At 39.4% G+C, this 15,272-nt stretch overlaps 1 protein-coding gene across 2 annotated transcripts in view; it reads right to left on the bottom strand.

The window, feature by feature from the left end:
* Nucleotides 1-15,272, bottom strand: part of PDSS2 (decaprenyl diphosphate synthase subunit 2) — a 125,648-nt gene that overhangs the window by 31,218 nt on the left and 79,158 nt on the right. The window lies entirely within an intron of this gene.

The following is a 15,272-nucleotide window of genomic DNA, read 5'->3' as shown; positions in this document are numbered from 1 at the left end:
GATTACCACCAGGAATGAAATTCCAGTTTCAAGAGCACAGTGGGATGCTTGCATGAGGCTCTATTACTTCATCAACCCTTAATCTGATCTATGAAAAGCATCTGCTGCATAACATCAGTGGCCTGGGGTCCTGTGCGCTGGGGAAAGCAATGAAAAATGAGGAAATCAGGTAATTTTCCTCTGTATCCCAAACTGACATAGAAGAAGAAAAATTATTACAGATTTAACAGTATTCATGCAGTCAATGATACACTGACTAGTTCTTATGCAGCACTTTTCATCAGAAAATTGGAAAGCAATCAACATCCACTGTAAAACTTATTTCCTCCTGTTTTGTATCAGGGAAAAACAGTGACAGGGAACTGATTTTCCCCAAAATCATGCAGCATGCCAGTGGAAGAGCAGAAAACAGTATCCAATCTGTCTCTGTGTTCATTGGTGCCTTTCTGCCTGACCAGTGCCCTGGTCCACTTGCTGATGTTTCTGAGAAACAAGTTTGAAGAGCAGGAAAAGTGGATGAAAAATCAAGTGCTCCCAACTACTACTCTCCTTCTCTTCTCATATTTGAAGGTTGAGCTCCACTTTAAACAAGTTCAAAGATGGGGAAAGGGAAGGAAGAACTGTCAGAATTAGTGCTTCAAAACAGCAGCATCTCAAAAGAGACCAAAGGCAGTCTATTCATAATCTCTCTTCCCACTATTTTTCCACTCCTCTACACATCTTTGAGAAGGCTGGTCCTTCTTATATACTTGAGATGAGCAGGAGTAACAGCACATTGAAAGAAAACTAACTTCCACTCTATTTTTTGTTTTCCACTCTGCATCAGTATCTTCCAAAGCATTGTGTTTTCTGCTCCCCTGGAGCATCCACAGGGCTAGGAGCAGCCCAGGGGATGACCAGTTCTTTGCAGGTGACAAGTGAAAGCTCATGCAAATAATTTCATGTCCTTTAAACACATGTTCTGCAACAGTTCTGCAAGGATTTTTTTTTTCCTAAGGAGGTACTACTTCAACACCTTTTGTAAAGATATGATCTCTTCTGCTTTTAAAAGGTCAACACAAACACCATTAATTTACAATGAACATAGGGAAGAGATGGATCATTAAAACTAAAATCTCTCCTACTATTTAGGCAGACTAAGTGTATAATACGATGCAAGTTTTGGACACAAGCATGTTGTCATGGTTTAACCCCAGCCGGCAACTAAGCACCCCACAGCTGCTTGCTCGCTCCCCTCATGGTGGGACAGGGGCGAGAATCAGAAGAGTAAAAGTGAGAAAACTCATGGGTTGAGATAAAGACAGTTTAACAGGTAAAACAAAAGTTGTGCATGCAAGCAAAGCAAAACAAAACAAGAGATTCCTTCGCTATTTCCCATAGCAGCCCTGTGTTCAGTCATCTCTAGGAAAGCAGGGCTCCATCACACATAATGGTTACTTAGGAAGATAAATGCCATCACTGCAAATGTTCCCCTCCTTCCTTCTTTCCCCCCCTTTATATGCTGAGCATGACATCATATGGCAGGGAATATCCCTTTGGTCAGCTGGGGTCAGCTGTCCCAACTGTGTCCCCTCCCAACTCCTTGTGCACCCCCAGTTTCTTCGCTGGTGGGGTGGGGTGAGAAGCAGAAAAGGCCTTGACTCTGTGCAAGCACTGCTCAGCAGTAATGAAAACATCATGCACAGCACACGTCATGCCTGATTCCATGGCACGATAAAGAGTTCATGCTCTGACCTCTCAGATATATGCCAACATGAAATAGTTCAGAAGCCTGTGCTACGTTTCAATGCCAGAAGAACTCTGTAGGTTTGAAGATCAGAAGCTGGGTGAAACTTAATTTGCTCTTTCCTGGTACAGTAACTTATTCGTCAAAAATGGACAGCTTTAGCCCTTCAAAGTTCTTTAAATTTACTTTGACTCATGTTTCTCAAACTCAGAATTTCTAAATATCGATTGAAGAAACAAAACAAAGCAGTGGTAATTTTCTTAGTGGTTCAGAAAATTACTCGGGATGTTCAAACAACCACACATTGAATTTCCTCCCTCCTTTTCCTGAACTCAAACTAAATCATTCAGGTAGTTCACTCAGGACCCATCTATAAGTTATTTCAGGGTTCAGAATTCCCAAAGCATTCCGTGTACATGTCGACACAGAATAGGGCCATGCGTTCACTGCCACGGGTACAGCGGCCCGGTTCTTGCCTGCAGTTGACCACCCTGGGAACTCAGCTCTGTCTACAAAAAACAGCCATGTATTTTAATTAAAGTGAAACTTTAAAGCTAGAAGGACTGCAGGGAAATCACAGAATATAAGACATTTTGAAGTTAGAAGATACGATTCAGGCTCCTTCAAGCAGAGTAAAAGAATGGATTCTAGACCTCGCTCATCCTTCACAAGATTTCTAACACTCTGGATGAAAAGAAGACATTGCTGCCATCAGTTTAGCAACTCAAGCACTTTGTTCCCTTTACTTGTCTTCGAAATATTTTGTGTAAAGTTCAATGCAACATAACATTGCATATGCATTTTCTCCTATTTCTCATTCTAGTCTAAAAAAAGGAATGAATTTGAGCTCCATTCAGTGTGTGGTGGTTTTATTTTAAATTCAGCAGCTGAAATGGAATTGATTACACAGACCACTCTGTTTCAGAGCAGTAATACAGTGTCTCTCCAGACTCTACCAGATATTTTCAAGGGGAAAATCAGGGAAAGGATGAAGGTCTTGCGGGAAGACAGGAAACAGCACTAGGAAGAACACAGCCATGGATATATCTTTGTCCCTCATCCTTCCTGATTTCTATTCGACAAACTGCCTTAGCTTTGCCAAATTCCTTTCAAGAAAGACCACAAGTAATCCCTTCCTTTCTTAGTCTTTTCTCTTTCTGTCTCTTTGGGCTGCTGGTGTTGAAACAATATCCTTTCCTCACACGTCTGCTATGACAGATCCTACTCCTTGTTGCTGATGTGTAGACTTAAAAACATAACAAGACTTCTCCATACAAGTAAAGAAGTAAATTAGATAGTCAGGAAACATTAAATATACAGATAAAAAGTACCTTCAACTTGCATTTGAATTTCCTTCCCAAACAAGCGTTAATTTTTGGAAATATTTCCACACTTAAAAACTCTACAGAAAGTTCTTAAAACTAAACATTCTCCTGCATTTGACACAGTAACATTGCAACACTAGGAAGCTAAAGACAAAACTCAGTAAACAGCTGAAATTGGATTTTGATTGTTCAATAATACCTAAAAGAAGAAAGGGAGCAAACACTCTAAGGAGTTCCAAGAACACTGGAATTAAATTTTCTTTCCTGGTAATCTTCTCAAACATCATTAGTCATACAGGTAACTAAGTGTACCGGCCTACAGATTTTTTTTTAATGTAATGTTTATTGAATCATTTTGGATTTACTATTTGAAATCATCTTGAGCTTTACTATTTTTTGAAGGTGTCCCTCTCAGTTGAAACACAGAGAAAGGACTCCTCGCAGTGACTTGCTTTCTATTAAGTTTTAAAGGCTCTTGGAAAACACATTTATAGTTTTCTTCTCTCTGTTAATGATGAAGTAGTAGCAAAATACAATGTGCAATGTAAACATATCACCCAAACCCACTACTTGATAAGAAGGTACTTCCTAGAAATAAAAAAAAAATCCTTCAAAATAATCAGCAGCAGTCAATTTGATATTGTTAGTATTGACAAACACCCACCTTAAGGTCAGTCTACCTTAAAGATTTTCAACAGTGTTGTTACCCTTTTTATGTTGATGTAACACTATCCACAGCAGGGTGTTTCGCTAGTGTAAAGACTTTTAATGCCTAATTCAGTCATTTTCCTTAACGATAACATAACCAACAGAAGAAATATCGTTTTCCCTTCTTTACCTCCACATAGTACCTTACACAGTGTATTAATATCTTTGCAGATCCAATGCCACAGATCCTTGCACTAAAGCACTCAATCAACTGTTGATGAGTGACTCAGGTTAGAGAAGTATGTGATTCCTTCAGCTTAACCCTTTTGGATGGGGTAATTTCATTACATACCTTTCTTCTACATAAAACAGTGAACAAAGAAGGTATCGTGACTACAGGGTTCTGTAGCTACAAAAGCCTCCTCATCAATAAATGACGCAGAAAAGCATGGCTATAAAACCCTATTTCCAGTCATGCTGGTGGAAACAACCATTAAACTGGGATATGATAACAAATTAATTGCAGATTGAACTGAATTAAAAAAAAAAAATCTGATCAGCTCCAAGTTGATAGAAATTATACCTGTAAGTGGTAGCTACTATTTTGCATAGAGTGTATCTGAATAAATGTGAATCTGAAGCAGTATCATTTAGCATCTGACAGATGGAATCAGCTATACAAAACTGCAGATGTTCTTAAACCAGGAAATCAACAACCCACTGTACCAGGAGTAGCAGCAATCAAATTCTAGACTCCAAGTAAAATGCTGCTAAATTTCAAAACACTAATATTAACCACCAGTTCCGGTCCATCCAAAGATTCAATCTTCTTGTTAGCCAACAAGATGTCAAATACCTCAGTGTTTTGTTTTAAAATACCATTAACTCATCTACATTACTGCTATAATTTTATTCACTATACTACATTATTGCACTGAAGTCACTCCAGGCACTTTTACTAAAAATTTGAACCTGGGAAGGTTCACTCTTAGGACGAGCTTTACAGCAGTGTAAAAAGAGGGGAGGATATATAATCTATCACCCTATTTACAAGACACATATTTTAACCTCTCCTAGTAGTACAACTTGTATAAACACCTGCTGGGAAGGAATGAAGAAGAGGGAGCCAAATTCTTCTCAGCAGTGCCCGCTGACAGGATGAGGTGATGGGCACAAATTAAAACATGAAATTCCATCTGGACACATGAAAACATGAAAACACTTTACTGTGGAGGGTATCAAACAATGGAACAGGTTGCCCAAAGGGGTTGTGAAGTCTCCATCTGTGGAGACATTTAAAAGCCATCTGGACATGGTCCTGGGCAATCTGCTCTAGCTGACCCTGCTTGAGCAGGGGGTTTGGACTAGACGATCTCAAGCGGTCTCTTCCAACCTCAACCATTCTGTGATACCAGCAGCTGGCAGAGGACCATCACAGCTGATTTTGCATACTCACATCTGCAACATCCGTAATAATAACTTTTCTACTCTTTGAAATAAATCTAAGGCTACAAAGCTGGTGCCAAGTACTCTCTTAGGGAAGGGTTAAGCTTACTGATTGTACTAGGAACAGATTTCCCTTCTGCAAATAGTTACGTTCTTGGGAGACTAAGAAAGGCCATCCAGACAAATTTTAGATCCTTATTACTATCGCTAACAGCTTTGAACTGCAACTGAATCATCACAAAAATCTATTTTCACTTTTAAACAGTGTATTCTATGTCGAAGTTGTACTGCAAGTGGGCAGCTGACTATATACTGATCACTGTGACCTCCAGTCCTTCTGCAAAATTGTTTATTAACTGCCCTGTCATGAAAGTCCACCTCTAGAACCAAATATGTCTTAACATCTCACTCACCCAAAGATGGATGTTAATATCTATTAAGTCCTCACTATAAAAAAGGCTGTTTGAGATAATAGTGCTAAGACAGTATTTCACCAGAAATTTGATTGCTTTTTATCCTACTATGCACTCTCAATATGAATCTTGTTATGTTTAAGAAACAGACTTTAAATAAAGCCAAGAAAACAGAACTTGTGATCTTCCACTGCTTCAGTAATAAAAAGAATGAAGTTGGCATCACAAATATCGCTCATGGGGGACATCACCTTCCACAACTTTGTGAAATTGTATTTTAATTTTATAATTTGTGTATAAGCTAAAGATATTTAGCAATAAATTCCCCCATGATGATTATTCACGGCTGTGAAAGAAATAGTTGTAATAAATATCTCTGCTTTAAGAAACCCAGACAGTGGCAATATCTATTCTAAGTAGGTGGTGAATGAAACAGCAGAACTGCTGGCTCTTCAGAGTCCTTCCTCACAGCACGCATCTCATGCAGAATAAAACATCACACATCCACAAGTTTTCATTACTTTGATTTCTTGGAGTAAATTTTGTTTTGAGTATCCATTTCCTACATATTCTGGCAGTGATCAACATCTTGGATACAGTTTCTTGTTAACAGTTAAGAAAATATCAAATATAGCCACTTTTTAACGTTTGCCTCAAATCCTTGAAAGGCAATTTGTTCTTTCAAAAGTGAGTGGTTTTGCCTTTTAAAACCAATATAATAAGAATCTTTCTTCCAGAATTTAGCCTTAACATTCAATGAAATGGATTTTTATCTACATAAACACACATACACACACTCACAATATGCATATATACATCTCTATATCTCAAAGACTGTAAATATTTGTGACTCCTAAAACATTTGCCTTCAACACTAGACAACTGCCAATTCAGTGTCATACATTAACGGAGCCAACAAGAGAGGGACAGACACTGCTACCCGAACTATCCAGAACACATTTCCCAGGTATATCAATTAACTTGAGATCTTGAATCACCTCTGACTTTCCTCGCAACAAAACCAGCTTTTTCTTCAGTTTCTTCAAATTAGTTTTCACTTTCTTCTTCATTGGTGTTCAACAGTCATCTCTGAAAAGCCCTTTCTCTTTCATGTACAGATAGCATACTAGTATTTTCCAGACTATTCTGTTAATTAGAATGATGCATACAGTAGTTCTATCAGAAGAAGAACTACTTAACCACATGTTAGAAGTAGCTGTGTAGTTTACTTCTGAGGAGGACAATATTTACCTGGAATAACGACAGGTATTCGGTTCAGGAACTTGAGCAGTAAACATTGACCCTGGTCTGCTGGGCAGACCAGAGAAGCAGAAAGATGTGTCTGATTACTGCTACGAGGAAGGCAAATTCAGATGCAAGTTGAGGAAATTGTTAGTGAGATGATTCAGAGGCAAGAACATTAAATGGGCTTCATGCAAACCAGTACGAAAACCTTTAGTAGTTTATTGAAAACTTACCAGAACTGAGTGCATAACTTTTTCTTGAGACTGTTACTTGCTCAGTCAATGTTAACACACAGACAGGATTTGAAACACCAACAATTCTGTTCTCCACAGCTCCATGCCTCGATGCTTTGAAAATATTCTTGCGGTATATTTTTGGGAAAGAGCTTCAATCTTAAACTTGATGATTCACAGTGATACCTCTAACTAGGTATTTGGATATCAGTCTCAACCTCAGTCCTACCAGCTTCTGCAGCAGTCATTCTGCTAAAAGGTACTGGTTAAAAGTCATACGTGTCCACAAGAAAAGTGGCAGAAATCACTCTTTTTTTTAAAAAAAAAAAAAAAACACCAACAAAAAAACCACACACCTACATTTTCATGCACAAGTGGGAAGACAGAAAACAGACTGAAATCTAAACATAAAATTTTCCAGCAGTGCCACGGCCAAGAACCACAGAAAAATAAACTCTTTCAATACAGACCTGTACTAACCCCAGTGGGGTCTAGCTTTGGGAAAGCTTAATACAAGCTTTAGCTTTACAAACCACTACAGGTGCAAGAGGTCACTAAGGTAAAGGACAAACCTATCTGAGGAATGCACTGATTAGGAATCAAAACAAAGTTAAGTGGTTGTAATCTCAAAACTGACATCCACTGCAATGCAATAAAATTCTTACAGATCAAAAAAGAGACTGTTTCTAATCTATTACCACAATTATAGATTAAGACTAACTTTTAGAATTTCAATTAAATTAATAAATTAATAAACTGTGTCACCTAATCCTCCAATTTAACTTCTCCAAAAGATTACTTTTCAAACATACAAACGCAGCCATTAAGGTAATGAAATTTTACAAATATTTAATTCCATTACCAGTTATAGATAGAAAAAGTGAAACAGGAAAAAAAAAAAATCTGTAAAAGATGCAGAAAACTGAATGCTTCATTTGCTCAGGTATTACTTTAGGGGCTATAAAATTATTCCATAGAATCATAGAATGGTTTGAGTTGGAAGGGACCTCAAAGATCATCTAGTTCCAACCCCCCTGCCATGGGCAGGTGTCGTGGTTTTAGGCTGATCCAGCAACTAAACTCACACAGTCTCTCCTTCTCCAATAAAGTAGAGAGGAGAGGAAAAAAAAAAACAAAAGGACTGAGGGTTGAGGCAAGAACAGAGGGAGCACCCACCAACCATGGTCCTGGGCAAAACAGGCAGCGCTTTTCTCAAAGCAAAACAGTTTATTAATGATTACTTAGAAGGACAAAGGGAAATAAAAACCGATTACTTGAGAGGACAGAAAGAAACAAAACCAGATCTTAAAACCGACACCTTCCCCCCCCCACCTTCCTTTTCCTCCCGGCTCTACCTCCTCCCCCCAGCAGCACAGGGGGCAGGGACTGGGGGGGTGCAGGTCAGTTCATTCCGTGCTGTTACTGCTGCTTCTTTCTTAAAGGAGAAGGAGTCCTTACACCCTTTTCCCCTGCTCCAATGGATCCCCTACCCACGAGGAAAAATCCACAAATTTCTCCAACGTGAGTCCAGCCCACTGGAAACAATCCTTCCCCACAGATTGCTCCGGTGTGGGCTTTACCACAGTCTCGGGTACTTAGGGAGCTGTAGCCACTCGCTCCGGCGTGGGTCGTCACGAAGACTCCAGATGCCTTTCTGCCTTGCCGTGCCCCCAACACGGCCATCCTCGGGCTCAGGCATCTTCTCCCCACGGGCTGCGAGTGGGTCGCTGCTCCACCGAGGCCGTCCTGGTTGCAGGGGGGCAGCCTGCTATCTCACCATCAGCCGCAGGGGGAACTCGGCTCCGGCACACCTCCTCCCGCTCCATCCTCACTGACCTGGTGTCGATGCAGCTGTTTCTCTCAGATCTCAGTCCTCTCCAGGTGAACTCAGCCCAGTGGGCACCCTGGGAGTGGGGTGCCCCCGAGTTCCCCAGCTGGCTCCGCCGCCGCCATTCTCCGTGGGCGGCGCCGGCCCGACGCAGGCAGCCGCCCGGCCGGGAGCCAGGGAGCGGGGGCAGTGCCCTCCTCCCTTCTCTGGTCGATCCTGGGCGAAGCACCTTTTCCGGTTCCCTTGTCCTGACTTAAATAGGGCAATTCGCAGAGGCGCCCTATTGGCTCAATCCCGAGGGGGATGGCAGTCTGATCCGGTGGCCAGAACTAAGCCTAACCCGGATCCAAAACCGGGGAGGTCGCAGGGAGCAAAATCCCTCTCCTGCCACCAGAACCACCCCCCCCTCCACATCAAACCATGACAGCAGGGAAATCCTCCACTACACCAGATTGCTCAAAGCCCCATCCAACCTGGCCTTGAACACCTCCAGGGATGGGGCATCCACAAGTTCTCTGGGCAATCTGTTCCAGTGCCCCACCATCCTCAGAGGGAAGAATTTCTTCCTTAGATCTATCCTAAATCTACCCTCTTTCAGTTTAAAGGCATTACCTCATGTCCTATCACCACATGTCCTTGTAAAAAGTCCCTCTCCATCTTTCCTGTAACCCCCCTTCCTGTAGGCTGGAAGGCTGCTTTAAGATCACCCCGGAGCCTTCTCTTCTCCAGGCTGAACCTTAACTTTCTCAGCCTGTCTTCATAGCAGAGGTGCCTCGGATCATTTTCGTGGCCCTCCTCTGGATCTGTTCCAATAGGTCCATGTCCTTCTTGTGTTGGGGACCCCAGAGCTGAACACAGTATTCCAGGCAGGGTCTCACGAGAGCTGAGTAGAAGGACAGAATCCCCTCCCTTGACCTGCTGGCCACGCTTCTTTGGATACAGTCCAGGATACGGTGGGCTTTCTGGGCTGCCAGTGCACGTTGTCGGCTCATGTTGAGCTTCTCATCCACCAGCACTCCCAAGTCCTTCTCCTCAGGGCTGCTCTCAATCCATTCTCCGCCCAGCCTGTACTTGTGCTTGGGATTGCCCTGACCCATGTGCAGGACACTTGGCATTGTTGGACTTCATGAGGTTCTCACAGGCCCACCTCTCCAGCCTGTCAAGGTTCCTCTGGATGGCATCCCTTCCCTCCAGCGTGTCCACAACACCACACAACTTGGTGTCATCTGCAAACTTGCTGAGGGTGCACTCGATCCCACTGTCCATGTTACCGACAAAGATGTTAAACAGCGCCAGACCCGATACTGACCCTTGAAGAACACCACTTGTCACTGGTCTCTACTTGGACATTGAACCATTGACTGCCACTCTGAGAGCGACCACCCAGCCAATTCCTTATCCATCGAGTGGTCCATCTGTCAAATCCATGTGTCTCCAATTTAGAGATAAGGATGTCGTGTGGGACAGTATCAAATGCTTTGCACAAGTCCAAGTAGATGATGACCTCTTGAAAACAAAGGCAAATGATGCACTTGCTAAGGAACTATTCCATTGACACAAGCACAGAAAGGGGCAATGGGAAGAGCACAATACAGTAATTAGGAGATTGACTAGCATCGTTCACAATTTTATCATCATCACAAGAACTCTTACCTCTAATGATAACAGAAATGCCAGATAGAAGTTTCATGGCAGTAGTGTGGGAAAAAATTGATTATCAAGTACAAATTCCAATAGATTTTCATCTTTAACATACAGGATTTTTTATTAAGAACGTCTTCACATGACTGCCAACGAGTAAAGAAATACTCCGATTAAAAATCCAGTGTTTGAGAACATTGGGCAGAAAAAACAATACATGTCCATTAAATGGACATAAAAGTTTGTTTTAATTACGATCTATTTTATGCTTTACTTTAAGGTAAACTAAAACCAAATTTACTTCTCAGAAGTGGATGCAAATTAGTAAATTCTGGTGTACTCTAAAAATAATTATTAAAACAAATAACAGTTTTCTTGAGAACTCATTCATAATTACATACGAATCACAATGATGTATTTCTCAGTACTGAAAGTGTATTTGCATTCTCCAATAAAAATTTATGCTAAATTGTATGCCAATATTAAGTATGTATCTATCTGCTTATTTAGAGTTGCCCAAAGAGGAGCTTCATTCTGTAATAATGCAGTCACGATGGCTATGCTATCTCCTGTCATCTCATATTAGGTTAAAGGTTCAGAAACACTATTACAATTCTTCCTTGGTTTTATTCTTCCTATTACCCAGAAAAAAGTGTTCCTTACGTGTACTTTTCCATAAATCAGTTCAGAACTCTTTAAACTTATATATATTTGTCAGCAGTGTACGGTTTTGAGACACATCCCTGTGGCACTCTAAAGTACTAAATTAGAAGAAAAATACTCAGCAATATAGATACTATCCTACTCTATCCCTACAGCAGCTTGTATCAGGGAAGAAAAAGGAAGTAGGTAAGCGAGCAGAGGTGAAGAGTTAAGAATAATTAAAAATATATACATGATTTGAAAATCGTGTTTTTCATTTTATCCTCAGCTTCAGTTTTCTATATTAACACTGTAACTGGGAGCAAACACATTACTTCTGGTTCTCACCTATTCTCTATGATTTTTTCCTTCTGCCTTCTCCGATCAATACAGCTACTGAATCTTAGATTAAAAGTCTTTGTTTATTTTATGTAAAATATAATGTAAATACACTTAGTGGGTATTTATGGTTAAGATTCTCCACCAGAGAAAACAATGAAAAATAGCTCTTTTAAAACAACTTTCATTGCTCTGAAAATAACTCATCTCACAACTACATCTACCGAGAAGCACCTTCTACTCACCTCAAACAAAATTAAAAATGCTGTTCTGAGGGACAGTAATTTGGACCTTTTACAAGTCAGTGGCTGCTAATGGCTGCCTTTACAAAGGCAAAAATCCTTTTAAAAAGAATTCTTGATGGTATGCACTCTTCATGTTTTTAGAATAAGTTTTCAGTTTTGAAGAGAGGACGAAAAACTGCCACTGACCCTAGGAATCATTTCTTTAGCTAATCCATGATTTTTCATTGTTTTAATACTTACAATATTTTTTGAAAAGCTTATGTTCTTCTCTTGACATCATTCATGAAAATAAAAAGCCTGATACGAGTACTACTTTTCTGAAATGACATTTAAAAAGTAAAATTGTAGCTCCTAGCTGACTTGTTTGTCAATTGTCAAAAATATCAACTTACATCGGAAGAGCAACTGGCATAATTCCAGAAAGGAGATACTCCCCACATCCTTCACTGGTCAGCAAGGAACCAAGTTGCTCAAGTTCAAAACTGAGCCTTCCCCATAGGACCGCAACTGATGTTACAGGAGCAGAAATCATTGTTGAAGATAAGCAGCTCTTTTTATGAGGCACAGTATACATTCAGATTGCTGCAACAGGAAGACTTACAGGGATAACTTGTTGATATTTATGCAAACACAAGGCCTATATCGTAAACAACACATTTATGCCTTTAGGATTACATAAACTTAACATACGGAAGTGCATCCACTATATAAGTACTACATCTGTGCTACTGTTTATAAACAAATAATGCTTAATAAAACAATGCTCTATAATGTGGTCTTCTGGCAGAGCTCTGCATTGACAGACAAGATTCTTAAATTCAATTCCAAGCTTTCATGCTGTAGATTTTGAAGTGCTTCTGTGAACAGTTTAATCATTCCAACAAGAGCTCACTGAATTATAGTGGGAAAAAGAGAGTCATTCTTAAGATTTCAGTAAGAACTACGGAGAACGCTACCATTACATGTATTTCAGTTCAGTATTTCAACTCACTGCTGATACACCAACTACTACGAGATCCCAACCTGATCCCTCTTGAGGCTGAATTCTCTTCTAAAATCCATGGATTAATAATGTCCAACCTACTACAGGATGCAGTTCTGAAGTAAGGTTATATCCCCATTATCTTCAACCAGCAACATAATGTATCACCACAACCTGCAGGCCAAGAAAAGCCACTACCCAAAATACAAAGTAGACAAAAAAAAGAGGACAGTTTATATAAGGTGATCAAAAAGTTAACGTGAACGAACAAAAGAATTGTAAATACATGTGGATCTGATCAATCTAATGCTTTGTGGCCGTATAAGTTTTTGAAGAAATCACTGTTCATTTTAAATAGTTTTTATTATGTGAATAAACGTAGAACTTTGCTACGATTACAAAAATGTCACCTGCAGTTGCCTTTCAGTACTTTATTTTAAGCCTCAGTCAATACTGACTTTATAATCAGAATTAATGTCTCAATTTCATAAAGTAGAAAATGAGAATGCCTTCTTCTAAATTCTTATGTGCGTTCAAAACCCCAAATTTTAGATGACTTTATAATAGCAACAGCAGAATTTATCTTACAGGAGGCTTCCTAACTGACATTTCAAGAAATCTTGAGTCCTTGTAACTCAGGTGTTGAAATAAATCAAACCCAAAACACCTCTCAAACCCTTGTTTGGCACAACTTAAGCAAACATATGAAAAGTATGAGTGCTAGTTTAAAAGAAACCCCCCAAAACACAAACCGTAAGCCTTGAATCTTGTTAGCATCATTACAGTTATATTCTACAACAGTAGCAAGAAGAGGAAAATTACTACGAATTAACAACAACAATTCCTATATTTAATGTTATTTAAAAATCAAAGTGTTACCTAAGGCAATTACCTTGCAGCCTTTTAATATCTACAGGGAAAAGCCTAAGGGAAAATAATTGACTTTGCTAATTTTACCCTTGGCAATTATAAAATAGCTCTGCATTTCATTACGACGACAGAATTTCACATCTAATTGTCGGCCCCGAGAGAAGCACAGAGATAAATGCATCACACACAACCTTAGACAAGAGTTTAACAGCACAATAAAATTATCTTGGTAGCAGTGGTTTCAGTTAATGTTAAAAATCCCTTTACTTTAAATCCCAGTCTATACCACAGCCAGGCATGTCTACAGAGGTTATAGCCTGCCATGGTTGGTGCCATGCGCAACACAACGCTGCTCATTTCATTAGCCAGTTTGCTGAGCTACCAAATAAATGCCAGCAAAAAAGCGGTACTGTGATTTTTACTTTGTACATCAAAGAAAACAAAACATTATGAAGGAAAAAAGTCACAGTTATTTCACACTGCTGAAAAACAGATGCCAGATTTGAAAATTCATCATTCACAAAAGAATAAATACAGTATGTTTAAATCATTGCACCTGTCAAGAGATTTCTATAGCTTGTACTTCAATTTTTCTAACTTTGCTAGTCGGGTTAGACGTATGAAAAAGAATAATTTACTAAGTCAATCAGTTTCCATAATGGCATCCCACTTATCATATGTAGAAGCTATGAAAGTATTTAGATGTCAGAAAAATGAAAAAAGTGCTAAAATGTTTTGGCAGAATTTTCCGACATGCAGTATAATGATTGCTTTAAAAAAAAAAAAAATTATTTCTTTGCACTTGTGCTTCATTTCACTGTAGGCTTGTTTCCTGGCATGTCTTCAGGGACTATACATTGCTGCTGCAATACTTAATGATGTACTAAATGCAAAGTAATAGGTGTCACATTTTATAAAATTTTTGTCTTAGGTTGAAACAAAAAATTGATGTAGGGTTAAATCCCTTGATCATCTTGAGAATCTTACTGAGTACTAAAAAAAAAAAGAAATAAATGAATGGATGCAAATTAACAATTAGTAAAATCAATTGCACTCCATTTTAGTTATGATGTAACTAAAATTTTGCACTATTTGAAACTTTTTTTAATACTTACTACCAGTTATCACCACAATGGCTTAACCCACTATTCCAGCAGATTGACATCTAATTTTCTGTCTCTTCTCCTGAATCTCAGCTCTGTTACAAAATGACACTGCTTTTGAGAGAAACTGTCACACTTATGATCAGAGCAGTACAGAAATACTCAACTACCATCATGGGGAGCTTTCGTGTGAGAATCTAAAAACAATAGACTCCTTAAGCTCAGGATTAAAATTATGTTGATTATTGACAATTGCACTCCTGACAAACATTTATTTTGCATTACAATATGGCAGCAATCTTGAGATGTATAAAAAGTATCCCTGCAAAGAAGAATTGTTCTCTGTTTCCACCGGAATGGTACACTAAGCTCTTCAGCCATACACATAGTTAGGTGTCACAATACACTGGCACAGGGATGCCTAGGAATCTCTCTCCACCATGGGAGGTTTTAAGAACAAGCTAGACAAAAACGTTTTAAGAATGATCTGGTGTAGCTGACCTGTCTGGGGAAAAAAAGAACTGACTAGAGATACATTCTTTTAAGGTCTCCATCCATCTCATTTTCTAAGATCATACATATATAC

The sequence above is a fragment of the Tauraco erythrolophus genome, chromosome 2 (genome assembly GCF_009769465.1).
Source record: "Tauraco erythrolophus isolate bTauEry1 chromosome 2, bTauEry1.pri, whole genome shotgun sequence".
Lineage (NCBI taxonomy): Eukaryota > Metazoa > Chordata > Aves > Musophagiformes > Musophagidae > Tauraco > Tauraco erythrolophus.
This window is presented reverse-complemented; position numbering and strand designations above follow the sequence as displayed.